The sequence below is a fragment of the Nilaparvata lugens genome, chromosome 13 (genome assembly GCF_014356525.2).
Source record: "Nilaparvata lugens isolate BPH chromosome 13, ASM1435652v1, whole genome shotgun sequence".
NCBI lineage: Eukaryota > Metazoa > Arthropoda > Insecta > Hemiptera > Delphacidae > Nilaparvata > Nilaparvata lugens.
This window is the reverse complement of record NC_052516.1, coordinates 25,846,593-25,872,731: the sequence shown is the minus strand read 5'-3', so window position 1 is coordinate 25,872,731 and position 26,139 is coordinate 25,846,593. Positions and strand designations below refer to the sequence as shown.

The 26,139-nt window shown below is 33.4% G+C and overlaps 1 protein-coding gene across 9 annotated transcripts in view; it reads left to right on the top strand.

The window, feature by feature from the left end:
• LOC111045617 (elongation of very long chain fatty acids protein AAEL008004) overlaps positions 1-26,139 on the top strand; it is a 158,395-nt gene that overhangs the window by 51,702 nt on the left and 80,554 nt on the right. The window contains exon 1 of one of the 9 annotated variants that reach the window (XM_039440157.1): positions 5,544-5,862. The exons of 6 other annotated variants lie outside the window; for them this stretch is intronic. The gene's annotated coding sequence lies outside the window, so the exon portion shown is untranslated. Of the gene's footprint in view, positions 1-5,543; positions 5,863-26,139 lie in introns of those variants that run through there. 2 more of the 9 variants (XM_039440148.1, XM_039440161.1) reach the window with 2 other exon arrangements.

Below are 26,139 nucleotides of genomic sequence, written 5' to 3'. Positions count from 1 at the left end.
AAATAAACAGTAATAAACCGTCGTTCTTAATTAGGAATTCCTTTGTTAAAATATACTTGATTTGCTTCAAAAGAACTGAAAGAAGCTAATTTGAATGAGAGAGAATTGTAAACTCAGTTCATTGAGTCGCTTTTTAATGATGAAGATGAATAATTATTATTCACTTCTACGTTATTTAGCATAAAATTAAAAATAGTTAATTTAATCGCAAAAAGCGTTGTGTTGTATTTTGAGTTAGAGAATTATATTTCTTCATAATTTAATGTCAGAATTTGAATTGAATATACATTATTTGCAATAATTAGAGTTATATTCATAATTTCATGTTAGATTATACATTGAAAAAGCGTGAGTTTCAATTATACAATTTTCTTTTGTTTTCCTCAAGCTTTTCAATTTGTCAAGTTTCTCCGATGAAGTGGAATTGACATTTTTGCTTTCTATTACTTATCAAGCATCAAGCTTTATCAATAAAAAAGTCTTATCTGTCCTTACTGACTTATCTTATTAACCAGCATTTTTTAAGAGTATAATGCAACTTGAGGAATGATATTGAGGATGAGAATGAGATATAAACTATAGTGAGGTCCACGTTATAATTGCACTATTTGATTAAAATTGGTGCTGCTATCCTTGTTGATCATCCGAAAACGCAGCTAGTGCTATCCTTCTCTATCCCTGTCCTATCCTTTGTTTACATAATTTACCTTATCTATAATTACAGAAATAACTTCATTTGATAAATAAAATAAATAGATAGATGAATATCATCAATTAACAAAATATTTAATCTCAATTATGGAAATCTATTATTAAATAATTATTATATTCATATGGCTTTTATTGGCAGAGAGATCCTTTTGGATGTTCTGCCTTGCCGGCTTGCCTTATTACCTACCTAATGTCATTACCTATTAACACTCAAGTTTATAGGTTATATATTGGGTTTTTAACGTTTTCTCACTAAAAATTTGCACTTCCACTTCCTGAAATTCTATTTATAAAGTTTAAAATCAAGAAAACATATTTCTAAACACAAATTTATATTTGAAAAGCAAACAAATATACAATTTTGTAATATTGAAAGATGAAAATTTCAGAAATTAAATAATCAAAAAATATATTATCTTGGCGGATAAAATATACATAAAATATATTTTTGGACATTTTCATTCTCCAAATTCCCTTCTGCTATCCAGGTCTTTGGTCAATATTTGTAGTAGCAGAAGTCCTTAGTTCTATTTATATAGCTTTCATTGGATATGTGAAATAATTATTATAAAGGACTAAGATAATAAAATATTTTAAATAAGAATTAACAGTTGATATTAATTACATCAGATATACCGGTACCAGCTATCCTCTATAGAAGGCAGTGGCAAGGCAGGGAATTGGCACTGTTCTCCAGGGGATTCTGTTCTCCTATTTTTATCCACTGCCATCTTAACGTTGACCTCACTTATAGTGTGCAGCAACGATGAAGTCTGCAACCAGCGATGAAGTAAATCATCTCATGGAGTAAATATAGTTTTCGTTTCTCTCTGTTGCAACGAACTGATGCACTACCGAGTTACAGATTAATTTCTGCATTTCATACCGTCTGTGGCTGAGTTTTCCTCATGTAACTAACCACTCCGAATAATTAGACGAACTTGACAAAAACCCTAACCTTAGTTGACTGGAAATGATATTGAGAACAGGTCTCCTCATCAGAAATCCGGAAGCTTCCGCGCCGGAAGGTCGCCAACAACTAAATCACATAGCAGATCTAGTTTTGTTGTTCTTTTCGAACAACTGACCCTGGAGGTCAGTGCGAGTGTGAGTGTAGGTCACACCTCAGATGCTGTGAAACATGTACATAACAATGCTAACTGGACTAGTAGTTGCGTCATTAATGGCTCACCGTTCACATAATATGTTACTTCCTAAATAATGTGAGACATTTTGTGAATGAATTGTGGTAAATTCCTGTTAATCATGGTGCAGGTGGTATCCCTTGTTCCTTTTAGGTTAGATAAAAATAGTTTGAATAGGTTAACTTGCAAGTAAAATAGATGCCTTAGGCCCGCCGCAAAGTAGACCCACGTTAATCCACGAAAAACAACCCACGCCGTGGAATGTTATGTAAACCATTGCCATAGAATTATTATAATATTTAAACGGATGTCTGGAGAAGCCTAGCAAGGGTTTACAAAACATTACACGGCGTGGGTTGCTTTTCGTGGATTAGCGTGGATCTACTTTGCGGCGGTCCTAACCACTACCTCCGTAAACAAAGTTGTAGTGCATTCGTGTGACGTCAGCACAGGTAGGGCTCCTACACCAATCAAAACACTAGCTGATATAGATCAGCTGAAATCAACGAATTTTTATTGGTGTAGGTGCTGACGTCACACGAATGCACTACGGCTTTGTTTACGGAGGTAGTGGCCTAACAGTTATGGTACTTTTCCATAATGGAAATACAAATTGAAATTGTCAACCACTTTTATTATTATAAAATATTATAATATACAGAGAACCTGGTTTCGTGGCTTTTCCAGGCTGAAGGTGAGGCTGGTAAAGCCTCGAAACCAGGTTCTGTGTAAATTCTAATATTTTATAATAATAAAAAGTGGTTGACAATTTCAATTTGTGTTTTCATTAGAATAGATACGGTCAACTGAGGTCAATATCCACCATATACGTTCAATTGAATGAAAAAGACTAAGAAATTGTCAAAAACCACAGATTTATTGATACTTAGAAAGACCGGTTTCGGTTATTACACCATTGACAATCTCTGATAAACAGAGTTTATCAATGGTCATGGTTTATCATTGTCAATGGTGTAATAACCGAAGCCGGTCTTTCTAAGTATCAATAAATCTGTGGTTTTTGACAATTTCTTAGTCTTTTTCATTCAATATGAATAATTAATTACCACAATATCAACTTCTCAACTACACAAAAAGTGAAAAATATACGTTCAACGCTAATCAGGGTTTACATGATAGTCCAGTCAATGTAGACATAAAAAGGGGGTGGGTGTGCTTGCAATTTATATTGTAGTTCTGATTTTTTAATATATTATTTGGGTACATAAGAGAAGTCCAGAACCGATTTCTTCATGCAAAATGTCCTTGTGCTAGATACAGGGTGGCCCAAAAACCTAGTATTTTCAGCTCATTTTCCAGTTTCAGCTATTTCTGCCAAATCTCGAAATCGGACAGAAAAGTTTGCTCTGGCCTTTTTTTTAGATTATAAAATTCTGAATAAAATTAGATCATTCGGAGCTCTCTATCTCCAATGAGTGAGTACTGTTTAACTTGAATATTTCAGCAGAGTTCAAAAAATAGTTCTCCAGCCATGGAATCCTAAATTATACGTAATTTAAACAGTTTTTTACAGCTCGATTGTTTTTGAAAATTTCATAGACGTAAGTTCGAACTGGTTCTGGTAGCTGGTTTCCATTGAAATCTTGAAACTATTAAGTGAGTGGAGGAGCTCTTATATTCTAATTTAATCCAGCATTCAGCAGCTATGTTGGTTGACCTGATCTTCAAGTGCGTCGGTCGGATCATTTAGATTCATTTTAAACTGTCTGTATTTCTTATGAATAATATCAATACTTTTCATTCAACCAGTGCTGACAAAGAAGCAGGTTTGTTGTTGCTCGCGAAAAATATTCCAGTTTTGATTTTTTTTTTGCACTCGTTCCCTGGAAAACCGGCATATTGACGTCATTGGATCGTAGCCGCTGCCTCGCGGGTCTAAGAACAAGTGAAAAAATAGAAGAAGAAGGAGAAGAAGAAGAAGAAGAAGAAGAAGAAACAGAGGGGAAGCAAAAACTACTGAAGAAGGTGTAAATATAGAGAGAAAAGAAGGAAGAAGTAGATGGAGGGAGAAAAGAAGGAATAAGAAGATGAGGAAGAGAAGAAATTTGAAAAAAAGAAGGTAGAAAAAGAGAAAAAGAATGGAGAAGAAGAAGAAAAAAATAAAAAGAGAGGAAGCAATAACTACTGAGGAAGGAGTAAATAGAGAGAGAAAAGAAGGACGACGTAGATGGAGGGAGAAAAGGAGGAAGAAGAAGAAGTCGAGGAAGCGAAGAAATATGAAGGTAGAAAAAGAGAAAAAGAATGGAGGAGGATTGATTGATTGATTGAGTACTTTATTTATGTAGATTACAATATACACTTATATACAATAGCTTACAATACAGCAAAATTATAGATGAATTTACATAATATAGACTAAGAAAATAATTATTGAACTGTATATGATATGAAAAAGCAATTTGTAATATAATAACTATAGATAATAATCATATTGTTATGCATCTACATAAATTGGCGGAGCTTTGGACATATCAATGTCCATTCTTCGGAAAGAATATTAAAAATATCCTCCCCACTAACTCTCTACCAAGAGGAGAAGAAGAAGAAAAAGAAGAAGAAGAGAAGAAGAAGAAGAAGAAGAAGAAGAAGAAGAAGAAGAAGAGAAGGAAGAGTATGGAGTGAGATGAAGGAAAGTGGAGAAACGATTTGAAAAAGAGGCTGAGGATAATGGTAGAGAAGAAGAGAGTAAGGAGTCAAAGTTGAAGAAGATGATGAAAGTTGAATGAAGGAGAAGAAGGTGATGATTAAAATGAAGAAGAAGGATAATTGGAGGAACTCGTAGAAATATTGAACAAGAAGTGGGGAAAAGTTAAAGAAAGGAATAAATAAGTTTTAGTGTTTGGAGCGTAGGAGTGATGGAGATGATTAAAGATGAGAAGAATAATGAAATCAGGTAGGAAAAATGTGGAAGAGGATAGATTGTGAAATGTGAGTTGATAGGATATCGTGGAATTATGAATGATAGAGAGAAGAGATAAATTTAGTGGAGAAACGGTAAATCATTGCGGAGTAAGAATAGAGAATAGGACCAATTATTAAATTTTCAGTGATGTTAGATGAAATACATTGAAGAAATGGAAAAGGGGAATGAGAACACAAAATAATTATTAAATAATTATTGATAATTGATAAAATAAGAAGTGTACAAAGAGCAGATGAAAATTAAATTGTGAATAAAAGACCAGAATACGACTTACTATTTCCCAATAAATGATTTAGGCTACTATAAGCTATGGCATTTTCACTTGTGAGGATATAATAAACAAAAATCAAACTTACTCAACTTTTCAAAAAAACATTAAATGTTGTAAACAATTATAAAATGTTGCATATTTATGAATAATTCATAAAAGGATCGAATAATATTACAAATTAGAACCCCAGGAACGATGTCATTAATTATTATGAACTATACATAAAGTTTGAAGATAAACCAGGAATTAGTGAAACTCTGGTGAGGGAATAGATGAAGCGCAGGCGGGAAGATTTCAAGATGGTAAATCGCGAAGAGGTAGCTAATGAGACAAAAATGGGGGAGAACCAGAAAAATAATTAAGAAAATGATGGAGATAAAGTAGAAGTAGAAGAAGCAGAAGAGGGAGACGAGGAAGAAGAAGAAGAAGCAGAAGAGGGAGAAGAAGAAGTGAACTGCAAGGTCTCAGGTTCGATTCCAGTTTAGTGAGTAGTTTGTCGCTGTTTTCATGTTGAGTAGAGGCTCTCAATTCATTCGTCAGTTGGATCTCTTGTAAGCCGCGCGCTCACACATCTTTCTTAACTTTAAATTTTTCTTTTTTTTTCCAACAATCCTTTTGAATTTTTCATATCTGGACTGTAAATCTTTCAACCAATCGGGATTATTCTTTTATCAACGAAATTTTGTGGTTCGTCCACTGATTTTTGAAAAAAGTGTAATTTATTCAAATTTGTTAGGGGATCAGTACAACCCCCGTCGCAGTTACGGATTAACTCCTGCTGTTTTTCATAGGTCAGTTGCTATGCTTTTATAATTATTATTTTGAGGTTTTTTATTGTTATAATGTAGAATTTCCATTAATTAATTAATATATTTAATAAATTTATTTGACTGGAAAACAAAGTAGTTTTTTGTGTGTTATCAATAAGATACTTTGGTCAAATATCATTGAAGAGAGTCTTCAACATATTTTTCAAATTATACTTTTTTCCTTTTACCTGTAAAAAACTGTTTATAAAATTTAATAATTATAAGTTATATTCTGGATGAATTGGCATAATATGATGGATACTATCCATCATTCAATTTGTATCCTCAATTCACGAGGATCCGTTAAGAATAACGTGTTTGTATTAATTTCTTCATAAACACAAACTAGATTGATTCCGGACATGCTTATTTTTCGATTTTGATGAAGTTTCATTGGTTGTGATCTATGAAACTGCTTGTGACTGCTTCAAATTATATTAATACCCATAATCAATAAACTTCTTATTTCAAACCAGAATGAGAAAAGTAAAAATACAGTTATTCCATTTTCTTATCATATTGTTTTCTTGAAAAATATATAGTTTATCCCAAATTTATTAATAATCCTATTTCTGAAAAAATCCACTTATTATTTTTCACATCATCCAAGTACACTATCAAATTGCAGGATATCAAGTTATGTATTACATTACATCAGGTATCAAATAATTGAATGAGACAGTCATTTTAAAAATCTATATCCCTAAAATTGAAAAATCTTTACAATTTTAATATTTCAAACCACAATTTAGATCAATAACTGTTGTATCACTTGAGTTACAAGCAACCTGAATTCTGTCCGAAAATTAGAACAAAGAATCTTTCAAAATAGGATAGTCTTAATCTCTACAATATAATATTTATCATTGATTCTTGTGAATGATCAATACAAAACAAACATGGATATCCTCGTAGATAGGAATGATAGTAAATAATATTCAATGTTTTATTTAATGGAGCAAATAGCTTCAATAACAATTAGGTACTGCAAACTGGAAACCAGAAAACTTATCAAATCAGATGTGTTAGAAAATGAGAATTTAGATTTTTATTAGTCAATTCCGTTTAGTTGGAAGTTTGTAAGGTAGCCTATATGTTTGTTGAGCTAGCGTCTCATTGGACGCTTAACTTGGCTAGCTCCGCCTCTTCTTCACAGGCAAGCTAGCTTAGTTCATTGGTTTGATTGATTGATTGATTGAGTACTTTATTTATGTAGATTACAATATATACTGGCTTATACACTTATATACAATAGCTTACAATACAGCAAAGTTATAGATGAATTTACATAATATAGACTAAGAAAATAACTATTGAACTGTATATGATATGAAAAAGCAATTTGTAATATAATAACTATAGATAATAATCATATTGTTATGCATCTACATAAATTGGCGGAGCTTTGGACATATCAATGTCCATTCTTTGGGAAGAATATTAAAAATATCCTCCCCACTAACTCTCTACCAAAACGTTAATTTCGTTATTTAAACTAAGGATTTGGTCGGAGAAAGCTCCTCCCTTTTTCCACAGGTGAGCCACGATTGGCTCAGAGCCAAGTTGAGTTAACTATGATCAAAAACATATTATATTTTCCTTTTTTTGTAAGTGAAAAAATAGTTTTCGTCATTTTTTAACTATCGAACCTTTAACTATCGATGGATGTTTTCCTACTGTTGTACTAATATCAATTAATTTCGTATGAATAGACCAATAATTGATTCCGTATATTAAATTCACATACTAGGTTCCTTTTTAATTTTTTACAGCAGTTTAGAAGTAATCCCTAATGGATTTATCTCCAATTCAGGCCTTGCTATTAACAATTTCGATGAATACTTTAATTGAGTGAGAGGCTGATTTCAACTGAGATTTTAGTTACTTAGTTCTAGTAGTTCTCTTAAGTTATACATTTATGCGTAGCATTTTCAGGTCAGCGTCATTTTAACTCAGCAAAATGTTTTGTTGCTCACAAATTTCAGATGTGTGTAATTACTTTTTAATCGGGAATTTTGAATACAGTAGTATGTAATTTTGAACTAAACCGGCTACTAAAGTAGCCTACTAATTGATTCAAAATTGGTTGACTGTCCAAATGGTATACTCATCAATGTAGTCCATGTTTCAAATCTTCCGTGATACATTTGAATCATAGAGTAAAGATACTTGAAATGTATTATTTTATTATTAGTAAAGATACATGAAATGTATTATTTTATTATTTGTATCTGGTTTGAACTGAGGAGAATAATAAATTAAGAACTTCTTCTACTCTGGAAATCAACAGTTAGATTGTTTTAGCTATCTTTGTAATCTTCTGCAATTTTTCTTAAATTCATAACGATTTAGAGGACTCGTTTTAAACTTGTCTCAATTCGCAAATCCATTTGCAGACTATATTCTTGAAATCTATTGGAATGAGTTCTCGTCAATTTAACTGGCCTAATTGTGCAAATCCATCGATAAAGCGTAGTCAGACTATTTTTGAAACATTCTTGAACTAGTATTTAAGTTTGTGATTGGTTGATGTCAGAAAAATCAGTTTAAAATCAAACTTGACTGAGCCAATGAAATTGAGAACTGGATTATCAAGTTCAGGTTATTATGGCTGCCTGCAATAGTAGAGCCAACTGATGCAATTATTTTATCATAAGTTACTCATAAACTGGTTAATGTAAGAAAAAGATGTAAAGAGATCTAGGTAAAAGATGGTGCGGGAGAGAGAGAAAAACGGAGAGAAAGATTTCTTAGTGAGATTCGCTTAGAACTGTCAGTATTAGTTTGATTGAGGAGCATTTATGTTATTTATGGGTGATACTGTCAGCTCACTAGAGATGAAGTTTGTGAGGGAGATGAGAGAAGAGTAAATGAAAGAGAGGGAGAGAGAGTGAGTGGAAGAGTGATTGAGAGGAAAAGAGAGAAAATAATGTACACATGTGTTCGATTATAGAATGAAGTTTGTAAGGGAGAGAGTGAAGTAAATGGAGAAAGAGAGTATGTGTGTGTGAGAGAGAGTAAGAGGGAGAGTGATTGAGAGGAAAAGAGAGAAGAGATAATGTACACATGTGTGTTCGATAATAGTGTTGCAAGCTTGATTGGAGAACCCGCAACAAGAAGCGAACTTGTGTTGCAAATTACTGTGAAAAAATTGTGCGAGCAGCTCAGCTTTTATGAGAATTATTGAGGAAAATCCTGTATTATTAAGTGAGGAATGTAATACCTGGCAGAATTAGCAAACGGGTCCGGTTTGAGATCATTTTTAAATGTGGTAGGTACTTGGTAGTTTCAAAAGCGGGGTCCCGTTCACATTATTGAAAGTTGTGCCGGTTGCACAAAAGCTGGTTAAATTTTTACCATGCTTAATTCCACGAGAAACAATCAGAGAATCTGTCTTATCAATAAGGCCTTCTCTGATTGGTTCTCGTAAAATTAATCACGGTTAAAATTTAACCTGTTTTTGTGCAACCGGCACCTAGGTCCTTCTGCCGCACAATCCCATGAGAGATTGTGAGATGTGAAGATTTGATTAGAAGTAGCTAAACTTGAAGCTTGTTCCATCATCGGAAACCATATAAAATACCTGCCCTAACTCCAAATCTGTAGATTGTTATTAGATTGAAAAATACAATTTACATGGTTGTGTAAAGGCCTGTATGCAGATGCTCGTTGTGTAAAGGCCTGTATGCAGATGCTCGTTGTGTAAAGGCCTGTATGCAGATGCTCGATTTAAACGGAGAAATATCAGCTGTTCGTTCAAACACCGAATGAAACACATTTTATGATAAATGCAATCCTATATACACAAGTAAACGTGGTTTAGCGTAGAAGGTTCATATGGCCCTCAGAGTCCTCTTCCTAATTGTGCTCCTTTTATTGATTCGCTATGAAATTTGGGCTAAATGGGATTCTAGAGGTAGTATGTTGAAGAATGGGTCAAACAGTAGTTTTTGTTTTTTGTGTTAAAACACTGATTAGAACACAATTTGCATTGAATAAATCTCGGTTTAAACGGAGATAGATCAGTTGTTGGTTGAAACCCGAGATGAAACACATTACGATAAATGCATCCATTTATACAAGTAAACGTGGTTTAGCGTTAAACATAGTTGGTGTGTATGGCCCTAGAACTGTTATTTTTACAATAATATTATTAAACACATTATATTTTATGCGACTATGGCTTCCTGTAATCATAGATTAGTGTTAAACATGGATTGTGCATATTGCCCTAAAACCATTCAGGATTAAAATAAATACAACCTCTATAAACAAGTTAACCTTAGTTTTTGACTCGATATTTATTTATCAGTTACAAAATTTCGTCACACGTCTCCAACTTTCTCTCTATTGACAAACATAACCTAGAAACAGGTCTAAATATTGTAAATAAATGACGCGATAAAATAGAAATAATACAATTATTACTCGGTTCGTAAAGTTCGCACGTAGTATTTTTGTTTTGACGACCGTTAGAACTTGAATACTAGCTTGCAGCAAGATCTAATTGTGGTGAAATGCAGTAGTGCAACAATTACAATAAAAGTTTCAATGACATAGTTGAGCAATTTATTAACTGTTGACAGCTGATTTGTTTCCGACAACCGGTCAGTGATTTTTGAATGTCGAAACTGATTCATTACGGTACCTTCGAGTCTTTTAATCTCTGATTAATTGTTGATTAATCCGTGATTAAACTCTTGTTATTCAAGTATTAACTTCATTTTACTCCATCATTTACACTTCACTACTTGATAGTCTTTGTAGCTTTGGTAAAGATGAGCTTCTTGTTCGATGTTTGGAAATTAGAAAATTGCTCAGAATATTTTGATTAGAAATTTAAAATTTATCATCTTTCAGAATAGGATGGCATTCTCATTTGATGACGTAGTCTGTAGGAAAGATGATTAATCAGAGTTGAAAATTTTGTCGAAACCATTTTCTAATCTTGATTATTTACATTTCACTGATACAATCATTCTTCACATTTTGCTGAGATGGTCGCTCCTAAACTTGAGGTTTGGTGAAGGGAATGATGTTGGGTATATTACCTATAAAATTCTTTTTTAGGAATATTTTTTCAACGAAGCTTATCTAATCTGATTGGTTGATCGCTCATTACTTTTGATTGATTTGAAAGCTATTTCATCCTTCCTCAATCATTTAAGTTGAATTATTTTTAAATTAAAATCTGCCTACTTTGAATTTTTCTTGATATGATCATCATGTTATCATTAGCATTTGAATGAATGAAATCTCAAATGTATTTTCATCTTAGTTTAGTTGCAGTAGAGCTATTTTTATTTTAGTTCAGTTATTCTATTGAAGTTTTTGAAAAGTGTCTATAATTCGTGTATTTTGTGTTACAGGTACGTCTCAATTTTCATACAACCCATCTCTAAGATTTGCTTTCCGGTGAGTTGAAAATTCTTAACATGAATTCAGTTACAACTTTCCCCCAAAACATAAAATTACATGAATAAATATAAAGAAAATAGAAATCTCAGTACCCTTTTTTTAAAATATTTAAAAAAGGGTACTGAGGTTTCTATTTTCTTTATATTTATATTACAAGTAGCCCTATACAGGAAAGAGATAAATTACTTGAATCTATGTGAATATCTGCAAGCTATTTAGTAAGGACTTGTTGAAATGAAATTTTTGAAATCCATTTCCAAAGAAACATTACAAACAAAGAAAAACAAAGATAAACAATATTTATACGTTACTAAAAAGAAAAAATCACGGTTAATCTTGTGTTCATTCTACATTCCAGTTGTTCTATCTTTATTATATTGCTTACTCCACTCAATCATCTTCATAGTAGTCTAATAAGTTTAGTCCATTTGAAGCCTTGCAATCACCAAGCGAATCATATGTGGCATCGCAACTGCGAAGATTTCAAACATTTAACCAGGGGTTAAAAACTCTCCCACTTCGTAGCCGTCATGCGATTCGCAAAGGTGTGCGCAAGGCTCAATTCATGCACTTTATGAGAGAATATTTTCCTGGGGCCACTCCTGTTTTTTGGATGGTCACGTTAAGGCGTTGGTCTCAAACTGTCGTTAGGTCATGTCAGAGGCGCTAAAATTGATCAGGTGCGCCTTGAAAACTCTGACACCGGACCTGAGCCAGCCAGGTCACTCGATATTATTATTATTATTAGAATAGTACTTGATCAGTCTTGAATTCAGTTAATAGATTGGTAAATCTGAACGTTCGCGTATTCAGTTAAAGTTATACGTGTTTCTTTATCTATTATTAATTCACGCCCAAGCCTTCCGCATGTATAAAAAAATATTCGCAAAACTCAGTTAATTTTATGTGTTCGTTCGAAATGAAATCGCCAATTAGAATCCTAGTCTGTGGGAAAATCTTGATAGGGCATTGGGTGCTCTAATTACTTAATCGTATTTATTAGAATATGTTATGGTGTTTTTGCTACGTTATAACAAGCGTATGTTTAGTGAGTTATTTTGTTGTTAAACCTTTCAGTAGTTGAGGTACTTGAGTAGTTCTACTCACTTTTCCTTTATAGGGCTACTATGATAATATTATTGAGGAAGGGTGCTGGAAGATTTTTATCTCATTTCCTTACGTCCTGTTCTACCAAGCTCGGTTAAGGCATTTGAATACGATCAAACTGGGTACGCTATACAGGGGTGCACTGGATTCATTTATAGTATCTATCACCATGGAATTCATATGTTAGTGGACTCGTTGTAAACTGCCCCCTATTTGGTCATGTTCACATGACAACGCTGTTCTATCTCTCTTCACTGCCTATATCGGGGCACCGAGCTTCGCTCGTTTTTTTATTTATTGATAAACAGAACACAATATTCTCTAAAATGATCATGTTTATATTTTACAGCTGGCTATACGTCAGCTTATAAATTTCGGGGATGCGATATTTTGATTTTCCACAGACTCACTCGCTCACTTACTTTTTTACTATCCACAGACGACGAAAGTCTCAGCTGTTTCAGCCAAGGATGAATTATCCTTTTAATGTCTTTCAGCGAGTTTTCCCAAGGATGAGACCTAGTGCAATCAAATTTTTATATCATAAACCTACTATGTTCCAAATTTCGTGAAAATCGTTAGAGCCGTTTTCGAGATCCGTTGAACATAGATAACCATAAATATAACCAATTAGTATGAATAAATATAAATAACCAAATATAAAAATATATTCAGACATACAGAAATTGCTCGATTAATATAATAGGATTATAACGTTGACCTCACTATAACAATATTATTGAAATATTCGGATTATCCTCTTATTTCATGTAATAATATATTATAATGCTTCGATTAACTCGATTACGTTCTTTTTATGATTTCAAAGATAATTTAATTGTAAGAGTATAAGCTAGTTTCCGGTTGACTTTGATTTCGATAATTCGTTTTTTCTAATAGGTTAATATAGTTTGTTAGGTTACTGTGAACTGCTTATTTTTTAATATGAGGACTCCCATGGATCATGAAATTTTTGGAGTTTATTGAATGGTCCAAAATAATTGGTTCTATTCTTTAGAATGAACAACACTAAATAGGTCCTCTTTTATAAGTCATATCATGTATGATAACTTACATAACATAATATTGTTAATAAACGAATGTGAAAATATTGTTTGACTACTAGATTCCAACCCAAGTTGATTGAGCCAATTACAGAACATGTCAATATTATTATCTTCCTGCCAGCGAAATAAAAACCGGATAAGATGCTAGCAACAGATATGAGGAAAAAGAAAAACTAATTTTCTTCTAGTTGATTATTTTTTCGATCATTATCGCCGGCCTTGAAAATTTGCCATGATCCTGAATTTTTGTGCTGTTTGATGACTATAATTCTTTCGCGTTTCCAGTCTCATTAGGACGGTTTTCTCAGACGCACTTTGTGTCAAATTAGTGTAAAATTTGTTGCAAGTTTTGCGTAGTGGAAGAAATTCTCTCATTATTCTTAAGAATTTGATTTTTTAAGACGTCATAGCTTGATGGATAATGAGTTTCACACAACATGTGGGGATCTGTGGGATCCCTATATATTTGAAGGCTTGTAAAACTAATGACAGCTATTGTATTGTCGAGATTCGGGTGTTCCAAAACAAAGGTTAGAGTTTCTTTATATGTGCTGGTTTCGTATGTACGTGTATTTTGAAGAAGATTCACGTTGATTTGATGAAACATCATGTAATATAAGTTTAAATAGTTACGAAATTCTAAAAGAACTGCTTTTGAACGTTTTCTCACTTACCGATGGCCGGCCGACACTCAGAATTATTGTCAAATTGATCATAATGCGTTGTATGTATATAAAAGAGAAACTTCCTCATCGCATTGTCAATTCATTGAGAGAGATTGATTGATTGCCCTCTCAGTCACACAACCCTCAAGATTCAGTTTCATATTCATATTCCTTAATTCATGTGCTTAAGAAAACAAAATTCAACTTACGCTCTTGCGTTAAAGAGTTATAGTTATGAAGAGTTAAGGTTAATTACCAGTAAGAGTAAAATAGCATGATTATATTACCCTACAGACTGAAGCGTTTCACAATAATATTGAACAAAGAAATTGATGAAATATGCGAAAGTTGAGGTATTACTGTAATGTTTTTACATGAAACGGTGAAGTTTGGACCTTTATATGTTCATTCTCAGAAAGGGTATCGAGGAAACCCTTCCCTTCAGTACTTGACAAAAGAGAGAGGGTTAGAGTCAGTAAATGATAGCAGTATACGAATGATTAGAGAATCAATTATTGTTGAATATTATTTTGCGGTTAATCTGTAAAAGTAGAGCTTGAAATGGGGGAACAAATTATAACTGCTATACACCCACTTAACCACAAATTACAATAATAATAATTACTAATCATATCTCCATCTTCATTCATCTCCCATACTTCCAGTTAATCTGTCTCTCTCTCTTTACAAGTTACTCTCTCGCTCGTCTGAACTTTCAATTTCCTGGTGATCTTGTTGTTGTTCATTGAAGAAATTAATAAACAATATTCGGAATCCGGTTTTTTCTCCAATGCGTGAATACGGAAACACAGAAAAGCTTTAATCGCATGGGGATGACCCTGAATCTGTGCCCGAACACTACTTGTACCTGACCTTAGGTAATGGGAATCGGAAGAGAGAGAGAGAGAGAGTGAGAGTGAGGGAGAGAGGGAAGTGGGTGATGATAAAGAAATAGCAGTCTGCGTGGGAGAATTTTTGGATTAGGTAATGCAAGGTGTAGAAGCAATGCAATTGTAGCAGAAAAAAATCGACTAACAAGGAGGAGGAAATGAAGAAGAAAAAAGAAGAGGAAGAAGAAGAAGGAGAAGAAGATGATGATGATGAAGAAGAACCAGCACAAGTACACGTCAAGAAGAAGAGCGAAAAGAATTAGACAGTGTTCTTAAACAACTTTACCACTTTAGCCACTCTAGCCACTTTAGCCTTTAACCACTCTAGCCTCTACAAATTATTACACCAGGAACTACATAAATATAATTATTATTATCATCAAATATATATAGAAGATGGAAATCTACCGGGAATTAGTAAAATTCTGGTGAGTAAATAGAGGAAGCGCAGGCGGGTAGATTTTAAGATGGAAAATCTCGAGGAGGTAGCTAATAAGACAAAAATGAGGGAGAACCAGAAAAAGAATTAAGAGAAGAATAAGAAAATGATGAAAATGAAGTAGAAGTAGGAGAAGAAGAAGAAGAAGAAGAAGAAGAAAAAAAGAAGAAGGAGAACTAGCACATGTAAATGTCAGGAAGAAGAGCTAATAGAATAAGACAGTGTTCTGGAACAAAGGGATCCCTTAATCACTCTAGCTTCTTTAGCATCACTAGAATCTGAATGTTTTGTTGCAGATTTAAAGGATCCAAATATCACCAGGGCTCAAGATATCATTTTATATTGGAAGACTTTTGCAAAGTTAATGACAGACTCTGTAAATGCTATATTGGACCTAATCAGATGCGGGTTCTACCGCAAGAATACAAGCACCATATAGAAAAGATAGCTAAGCTTATACTATCTTTTCTGTATGGTGGCACTCAATTGTTTCGAAAATCACTTCAATTTTGTCAAAAATGTAAAAATTTGGAGTTACTGCTTGGACCAAGTGCTTCTGAAGGTAGCAAATAATATGAATAAAGCAAATGCTTGTGTTTTTTTGTAAATCAGCATTTGGTAGAAGGTGGAGGAACGATGGCTATGAATAGATTTGTAAATTAATAGAAAGAACGCAGATCATCAATGGTGATTGATACTAAATACTATAAAACTTATTATTATTTAACGAAAATGCAAAGCCAAATCACCAGCCCGAAGACTTCTGCTACTGCTGCAAACATTGACAACAGGGTCAATAACTAGATGGAGATTTGATCAGAAGCAATCTCTCATCGATTTGAAATTTTCCGATTTCACTCAGAGATGATGCCACCATCACCCGCCTCTCCAATTTACGTTTACTTTTTTTGTAGTGATGGGAATTAATGAGAAAACTCATATAAAACTTATAGAAAACTCATAGAATAAAATTGTTGTACATGTTTAAACAATTTTACGTACATAATGCACCGACATGCTACATGATCTAAAACTTGGATTGTAATAATATTATTATAATAGTTCACAGGTTCAAGCAAGGTAATAATTTCTCATCATAATAACTGTACCTAACTCTAGTCTACAGCCTACGGCAATAATAATGATAATGTCTTCGACTTTATGCATGCATTTAAAACTCGAACTTATTTTCCTTGGAAGAGACGAGACATTGAACGAAGCTAGTTGCTAATAAAGGTCAGACAACTATCTAAAAAGTCAACATTCTCGTACTCTACACAAGAAAAAGGAACAATTTCCGAATGGCTGAAAATACTGAATTGTACCTACTCTCTAACTTTAAAATCACACACCTTGTAATCTCTTTTGTTTCACCTCTTCTTGTAAACTTGTAATTATCTGTCTCCTCTTTGAACTGAATTTTCTCTCCTTATTCACGTTCTTCTGTTTATTTTTCCGTCTTATTTATTTCTTATTGGTACCTTTTAACATATTTTTTCCTTCTCATCTTGTAATTATCTGTCTCCTTCTCTATGTTTTGATTTTTCTCTCCTCATTCAGTTTCTTCTGGTTCTTCTACATTTTTATCTATTTCTTATTGGTACCTGTTAATATATTTTGTTTCTCCTCTTCTTGTGAACTTGTAATTATCTGTCTCCTTCTCTATGTTTTGATTTTTCTCTCCTCCTTCAGTTTCTTCTGGTTCTTCTACATTTTTATCTATTTCATGTCTCCACCTGTTTCAATGGCGCCTGTTAATTTATTTTGTTCCTTGTCATCTTGTTATTATCTGTCTCCTTCTATATGTTTTGATTTTCTCCCCAAATTCACGCTCTTCTGCTTCTTTTCCCGTCTTATCTATTTCTTATTAAAGGTACCTGTTAATCTAATTTGTTTCTCCTCTTCTTGTAAACTTGTAATTATCTGTCTCCTCTTTGTTTCGATTTTCTCTCCTCATTCAGGTTCTTCTACATTTTTATCTATTTCTCGATGGTGCCTTTTGATATTATTTTGTTCCTTGTCATCTTGTTATTATCTGTCTCCTTTTCTACATTTTTATTCTTCCTTCATCAATCCTCATTCATGTTCCTCTGGTTCTTTTCCCGTCTTATCTATTTCTTATTAAAGGTACCTGTTAATCTAATTTGTTTCTCCACTTCTTGTAAACTTGTAATTATCTGTCTCCTTTTCTACATTTTTATTCTTCCTTCATCAATCCTCATTCATGTTCCTCTGGTTCTTTTCCCTTCTTATCTATTTCTTATTGGATGTATTTTATGTCGTTTTTATTCTTGATTTGTCCTATAGTTTGTCTTCATTTTCTTGATTTGCAGATTTTGTCTTTTTCATAATATGTGTTTTCTCGTATTCTTTGATTGCTTTTCCATGATTTGTCTTTGTTGTCCTATGACTAAGATAGAAAAACAGGGGTACCTCCCTCCCCTTTGAAAATATTTGTTATCTCATTCTTTGACTGCTTTTCCATGATTTGCCTTTGTTTTCCTATAACTAAAATTAGAAAAGCAGGGGTACCTCCCCCCCCCCAAGATTGGTTTTGTGTAATTTGTATTTTGACAGACGGTCTGATAAAGAGGATGAGCTCTGATTCCGGGGTTTTCCCTGACATGGGCGAAGCTGGGACAAGTTGTCCCTTGTCCTTTTATACTTGACCTTTCATCAGATGTGGTGATTTGGTGGATTATTTTTCTCCCTCTCTTTCCTTCTTCTCTATCGGTCTATCCTGCTTCTCTTTTTCGTTTTCTAGTGTGAGATAATACATAAAATATTTGCCCAAAGATGATTCTAGAATAAACATGCACCGGCATTAATGGGACCGGTTTTCCTTGGAAATTACCAGTGCGGTGTGCCTTTTGCTTCTATCATCATTTGTCTCTCTCAATATTTCTGATTTCATCTTGTTTTCTTACTCATTTCATCACTGTCTCTATCATCTTCTCTCCTTCTTCTTCTTCTTCTTCTTCTTCTTCTTCTTCTTCTTCTTCTTCTCTTCTTCTTCTTCTTCTTCTTCTTCTTCTTCTTCTTCTTCTTCTTCTTCTTTTCCTACTTCTTCTTCTCCTTCGCTTTTTCTTTTCATCTCTTACTTCTTCTCCTTCTTCTTCCTCTGCTTCTTTTTTCTTTCATAGTTCTCTCTATATTCATACATCTTTTTTTTAATCTTTTCTTCTCCTCTTTCTTCCTCTACTTCTTTTTTGTTTCATACTACTTATCTTTACCTTTGTACTTTAGCAGGTTTAGCATACTATTTTTTTATTTTCATTTACTTTTCATACTTCTCTCTCCCTGTATTATACTTACAATTTTACTTTTCTCATTTTACTTATTAATTTCACACTGTATCAACCTCTTCTTCGATTCATAGTTTTCTCTCCCTGCATAATATATTATTCTCGTTACAGAATTGGGATTCACAATTAGGATTTGCCAGTATGAGGTCTGCGTGGAATTCATTACAAACTTGATTTACATACTAGTTGGCTTTTGTTCTCTTTTGTCGTCAGCCAAGTTTTTTCCTCCTTGTCCTCCTACGTCTCCTCCTTCATCTTCCTCTCCGCCCCCTTCTCATCCTACTCCTCCTCCTCCTCCTATTCCTCCTCCTTCTCTCCATTCTTGTCCTCTTCTGTTTCATTTCAAACTATTCTCATCTCAATTCTCTTCCTCACATGTAATCAGATCCGGACTTCCCGTAGATCAAAATCTCCCAGACTTGATGAGATCAAATTGTAACATTGGGAATTTCGCAGGGATTTTTCCAACTTGATGCAATTGATATGAGTGTTCAATCGGGGAATTTTCTTCAATATAACCAACTCTTCGTTTTTTATTATTATCGGAATTAGAGTTGGAATATCAATTTCAACTTCATGCAATCGATATAGCTGTTCAATTGGGGGAATTCTGTTTAATGTACTATAATGATCAAAACTTCGTTCTGATTATTATAGAAATCAGAGTTGAAATTTTGGAATGAATTAATCTTTCTAAATTCAAAATTGATTGTTTCAAGTGTTTGGTGAGAAAGTTGGACTTAATTTTATAAAGTCAAGAAAACATAACCTATTTTCTGGACAATTGTAATGAACCAAAATGGGGGGGGGGAGGAACAGTTTTGGGCTGTGCCTGTTGATCCTCCTCAAATTATTTTACATAATAATTTTGTATCATTGAATCAATAAAATAATAATAATGCTGATAGGCTCAAGCTGCGTTTACACTGAAGTTATTAACAAAATGTTTATTTTCTGTTTAGATTCTATTAGATTGAACGAAACTTGACAAACACATATATTTATTTGGCAAATTTTGTTGAGTTTCTGATGCTTTTGAGAATACAAATTGGAATGTTGATATTGAATATAATTCTGACACATTTTTTCATCAAATTAGTTAATATAAATGCAGATTCTTTTTATATTATTGATAGTGTTTAATAAATGATGGTGATTGTGATAATTTTATCAACTCTATCATCCACTTCAGCTCAATAATCAGCTAATTTCAACGGTAAGGTTGAAATATCCGTAATTTTTCCTTATACAAACTTTTATTTTCATACCTATCATCCATACATTTTGAACCATTCTGTATCTGTGACCCCAATATTACCCAACAAAATCGGTCATCATACAAGTGTTCGGCCTCGTGATTTGTATCAGCCAATCACAGAGCCCGTAACATGTCCAGTAGTTGTCCTTGTCGCGGCTCTTTTGCTGCTCGATAAAAAGAAGATTTTAATAATAATTTCAGTGATTATCGTTTACGCACTAAGCAGAAAAACGGCGATTCTATGGCAGTAGGGCGAGTCAGGCTTGCTGATCCAGATCTGAATAATTAGAACCAGGTTTAGTGTATTTATTATGTTGGCAGGAATGGTTTGGTACTTGTTCACGGTGACCGGTTTTTTGCAATGTTTAAAAAAAAAAAATTCTTCAAAATTGACTTGATTATAGAGTAGATAGGCAAGTAATTAGGTTGGAATGAAATTACAAAAGATAATGTGGTGTGAAAAAAATGTCATAGAGGTTCCAATGTTTCTTTGTAAAAACTTCGTTAAAATGAAAAATCTCTACTAAAATAAACTTCTTTATTAAACTGTTGGTGGTCAAGGATAGTATATAGCAAATATACTATCCTATCTATCTATGCATATCCTATCCATATACTTACTATTCTTGGGTGATCACTGGGTGTTTGAAAATATTATTTCATATTTATTCACAATTTTACAACGGAAGCAACTGGTAAACACCCTGAACACAACAATTAGACAATTACCAATTTATATCCAAAACAAAAATTGATAGTAAACTAACGTTAGAATAAAATTCTTAGAAAAATGTATGGCTTCAAGGCTACTTCCTTGTATTTATAAAATAGAATTATAGTACCCTTTAAAATTAATAAAATAATGAAACAAGAATACAAATTGTAACGTAACTACTAGATTCAATGACAACACCATCGTCAGGTTATAAAGATAAATTTCCAAAAATTTCCAAAATTGCAAAAAACCAGTCACCGTGAACAAAGTACCAAACCATTCCTGCCAACATAATAAATACACTAAACCTGGTTCTAATTATTATTCAAATCTGTCTTTTCAATGGAAATTTATTTTATAACCTGACGATGGTGTGATCATCGAAACTGGTAGTTACGTTACAATTTGTATTCTTGTTTCATTATTTTATTTATTTTATAGGGTACTATAATTCTATTTTATAAATACTTGTAAAAAGTTTTAATTGATTTTGAAAAGTTGCTTCATGGATCATGGAACACAATTATTTCTAGAAAAAAACTAAACTTTACTAAATTTCCACCACTTTCAGCTATCAATAACTGTAGCTAACTCAAAAAATAAAAAATGTCACTTGTACCACATGTATTCTAACCTCTCCTATATAATGTATTTTCTTAATTTATGAGTATATTCTTAGGCAATTTGCATGCAATAGAACGGCACAAGTGGCCTTTATTTATTGCAACTGTCATAAAAAAAATGTGTTTTGGAACTCATAACTGTTGGATAGGCTCTTGGGAGGATCTTATTCTCCTTTTAAAACTTCTCGACACTTGAAAAAAATCGATTTGATTTGACAGTTTATTACCAACTGCAACGCATCTTTATAACGGAGCAGTGCAGCTTGTAAGAACGGCATGAAATTGGTGGTATGGTACTGTCTCAGTTTCAATATAGTACAGTATTTTAATATGTCGAAAACTTGAAACAATCACTGCATGGCATCGCATTTTTCCCAATCAGAACTCTGCTAAATACTATTGCATCTTCCCTGCATTCTCCTAAAAATATAAGACCTCTTCACGTTCAACAGTAGACTATTTTGTCGAACCGTTACCGTTGTGAATAGTGTATAATGATCAGATATTACGGCACAGCCTATGCACCTTGTCTCCTGTGTATATAGTAAATGGTAAATGGATGCTATTGCCCCTTCTATAACATAGCAATGCCGCTGTATATATTGTATGCAATATAGTGATAGTATACAGTACTGTGGAAAGTGAAAGGCATGTCCCGTCTTTGTATTGTGGAGTGGGAGAGGTGGGGGAGAGAGCATCATCAAAATCAACTACTGTCGAAAACTGTTTTAGTAGGTTATTGGTGCATTCAGTCTTTCTCTCTCATGCTCTCTCTCTCTCTCTCTCTCTCTCTCTCTCTCACACACACACTCTTTGTCTTTCTATCTTCCATGTAATCTTCGCTGTCTCACACTCTCTTTCTCTTTCTATCTTTCATGTCCTCTCCTCTGTTTTATGCCTCATGGTTGTCTTTGTATTGTATTTGCATTTCCTGCTTTATCATTGAGGCATCTCTTTTTGTATGCCCTTATTTATCAGATATTTTTCGAATTTACATTTCTCTGTTGTTTCTTATCTTCTACATGCTCCTCTTTTTCATTCACTTAACTATGTCTACCTTTATTATAGTAAAAATCTCCAATTACTTCAAGTTGATTCAATTATACATAATTATAAGCATACTTAATTGGGATTTTCGTTTAATAATAATTATGCATAATTCATCAGAATGATTGGGGAAGAAACAACAAAAGCCAAACCCTAACCTTTCCTTTTACATTTAAAACATACTTTTCTGTATAGGGCTACTTGTAATATAAATAGAAATACAAAACTCAGTACCCTTTTTGAATTATTTATCACAACATTTATTTGATCTTATTTTTAATCATAAATAAGAATCTTCCAGCAGTATTTATTCATTTCAAATCACTTGAAAATGGCATGGATGTCCGAAAAATGTTGTGATCAAATAATTCAAAAAGGGTACTGAGTTTTGTATTTCTGTTTATGTTCATATAATTTTATATGCTAGACAATTTGAAATCTAAGAGATCTGAGGAACTCTCTGACAGGCACAGCCTAAAACTGTACTTCCTCGAAATTTGATTCATATTGTAGTCTAGGACTATGTAACTAGGAATATGTTTGTATGTTAAAATAATAGCCCATGTTAACAATGTTTTTCAGTGATGAATTCTACCGCTCATTTTCGTTTGCAATTCCGTGTGTAGAAGACTAAAACGTAAATATTATTAAACAAAAATCTCAATTAAATGCTGTAAATCACCCCGAAGACTTCTGCTACTGCAAATATTGCTACTGCTACTCCGTCAATATTGACACCAGGGTAAACAGCTAGATGGAAATTCGATGAGCGCTTCTGTACAAAAATTATTTGTCAGCCCGGGACTAAAAAGTCCTCACTCCGTGAAACGAAGATTTTATCCATTTTGTTCACATGTGAACACGCATATCTTATGTTGCACCCTAGAACTTGGAGAATAGAGCTCTGACGGGTCACGTGACCCTTCAGAAAGATTCGCCACGGGCGATCAGCCACCAATGACCCAGAAAAGCTGGAGTCTAGCAAGATGCCGTCTATTGCATCTAAAACCTGTGTGTTGCATAATTGCATAATAGTGATGGTCATGACACTAGGTCTCTGCGATTTATCATTTCAGAAACCTGCTTCATGAGAGTTGGATATATTGTCACTGTCATAACTTGTTTTGGCATCCAGAAACTAATCCAATCAAACACCTATTCAATACAATTGTATCTTGTGTGCAAAATGAATAATAATAATATCGAGTGACCTGGCTGGCTCAAGTCTGGTGTCAGAGTTTTCAGGTCGCAACTGATCAATTTCAGGGCCTCTGACATGACCTAACGATTGCTTTTAAAAACGACTGCTGTGAAATGAATGATAATATATTGGAATGGAAAAATAATAGAATAGATTATTGCTTGAAATAACTATAATTTTGGAGGGAAATAGTGGGGTAAAATAATATAATTATAGTGGAGTAATCCTGTTGATTCTCTCCCATTTTATTGATTTGGTTGTGTTTTATAAATTAATAAATGAAGTGAAATGGAAAAATATTGAAATAGCTTTTTGCTTGGAATAACTAAAATTAAGGAGTGAAACAGTGGGATAATTCTTTCGATTCTATTAGAATCAATGTCTTGATTAGTGTGTGTAAATGAATAAATCACGATGTAAACGATATCAACAATCCAAGTATAAGATTGTTATCTACACAATGGTCATACAATTTAAGCAATTCAAGAAGTTGTCAATCTCCCAAATTAATCTGTACAATGCAGTTCAGAAATCTATACAATTATGAAGAGATTGCACTATTTCTATGTAAATTTCAAACAAAAGTACATACAAATGGAATTTAACAACTTTTACTGTGTGCTAGACTTTTGCCAAATTCCCCCGAGACGGAGCCAGGTTGACTCTTCAATTTATCCATCTTTTTCATAAAATAGGTACTCAAAAAATTTATCACAGCTCAATAACTCATTACTTGATGAACTTATTGTTGAAAACTTATTTATAGGTCTAAAACACATGGAAACTCATTTTTCCATTAAAGATTTGACGTCCTCCTATACACAGACACACAGTTTTGTAGGGGGTTACCTTTATACATCCTATTTGTAAATATCCTCATTTTGTATGTAAAATTCTGGGGAATAGATTGATTTGATTTGATTTGACTTGACTATAGTGAGGTTCACGGTATAATGGCAGTGTTAGCAATGATATTCCTATCCTTGTCTATTATTCAACAAAGCGGATAGCGCTATCTCTTCCTCGCTTTGCTCTGTTGTCAGATCGTCTTTCAACAAATGTAGAATTAATTAACAAAATATTTCATTTCAATTATGAGAATATATTATGCAATTATTGAAAATTTAAAATTTCTTGCTCAATAGAATATAATTTACTATTTTTAAACGTGAAATGAACCGTTAATATTACATCAATAATATCTATCAGCTACCGTCTATAGAAGGCATTGAAAAGAAAGAGGATCGGCAACGTTTTTCTCCTATTTTTCTCCACTGCCATTATAACGTGGACCTCACTATAGGTTTCAAACATATTCCTGATGTTTGTGTGGAGTGTAATATTAAGAGATAGAGGTGGAAGAGGTGGAAATTAAGATATAGAAGAAAAAGTCATTGATACTGTAAATTACACTCTAAATGTAGGATATTAGTAATCAATAGCTTGATTAGTGGAAGAAGGCCACATGAATTATTCAAATAATTGGCAAAATGATTAATTTACCAGTAGAGATATGAGTAGCTCATATATTCGTTTTCCATATTTATCAGTGGAATCAATGATAACCACTCGGCAGACTGCAAAGCACGGTCTGTTCAGTGCTGAAGCTGGAGTGATAGAACCGGTTGGATTTGGACTTCGGAGACCTGGAAAATTCCAAGGCCGTCACTTTTGAAATAGAAATTTTCGTAGACATTTCAAAAGAGTTGAATGGCCAGGATGTATGTTGAAAGGTTGGGAAGGTATATTCAAGTAGAACTGTTGGGGTTTAGTAGACAAGGTTGGTTTTTGAGACAGGAGAATGATTGATTTGAGAGAAAATTGTTCTGATACCCAATAATTTTAGTAGTCAGGAATAATTCATCATCCATTTATCTATTAATATTAAAATATGAAAACCATATACATGATCAGAATAGGACCAACAGGTCTAGCCCAAAACTGTTTCGTCTCTGAATTTTGATTGGAGTATTTTCATAGAGTATTATCTACTATTAATCACTTTGAAATTAACATGGGGATACACAGTCATTGAGAGATTGTTATGACGCTATTAGCATGGAAGTCCTGATTGTGGGGTAAGCGGTGAAAATGAGGGATGTCACAAATACAAAAATAATGTACATACAAAACATGAATTTCGCGCCATTTTCAATTCAATTCATTTTATTCAAAAACTTTATACATTACATAGTATGTAAAAACAAAGTAAAGGCGATACATTAGTTTGTAATATTAATATGAAAAACAAGTAATAATAATATTAATATCGAGTGACCTGGCTGGCTCAGGTCTGGTGTCAGAGTTTTCAGGTCGCAACTGATCAATTTCAGGGCCTCTGACATGACCTAACGACTGCTTTTTAGGCAGCCGGGACCGACGGCTTAACGTGTCCATCCGAAACACGGGAGTGGCCCGAGATAAATATCTTGCCCGGGCCGGGATTTGAACCCGGGACTCTGAATCATAAAGCCAGCATCTGATCCACTCGACTACGGCCACTCAAAAACAAGTTAAAAGTAAA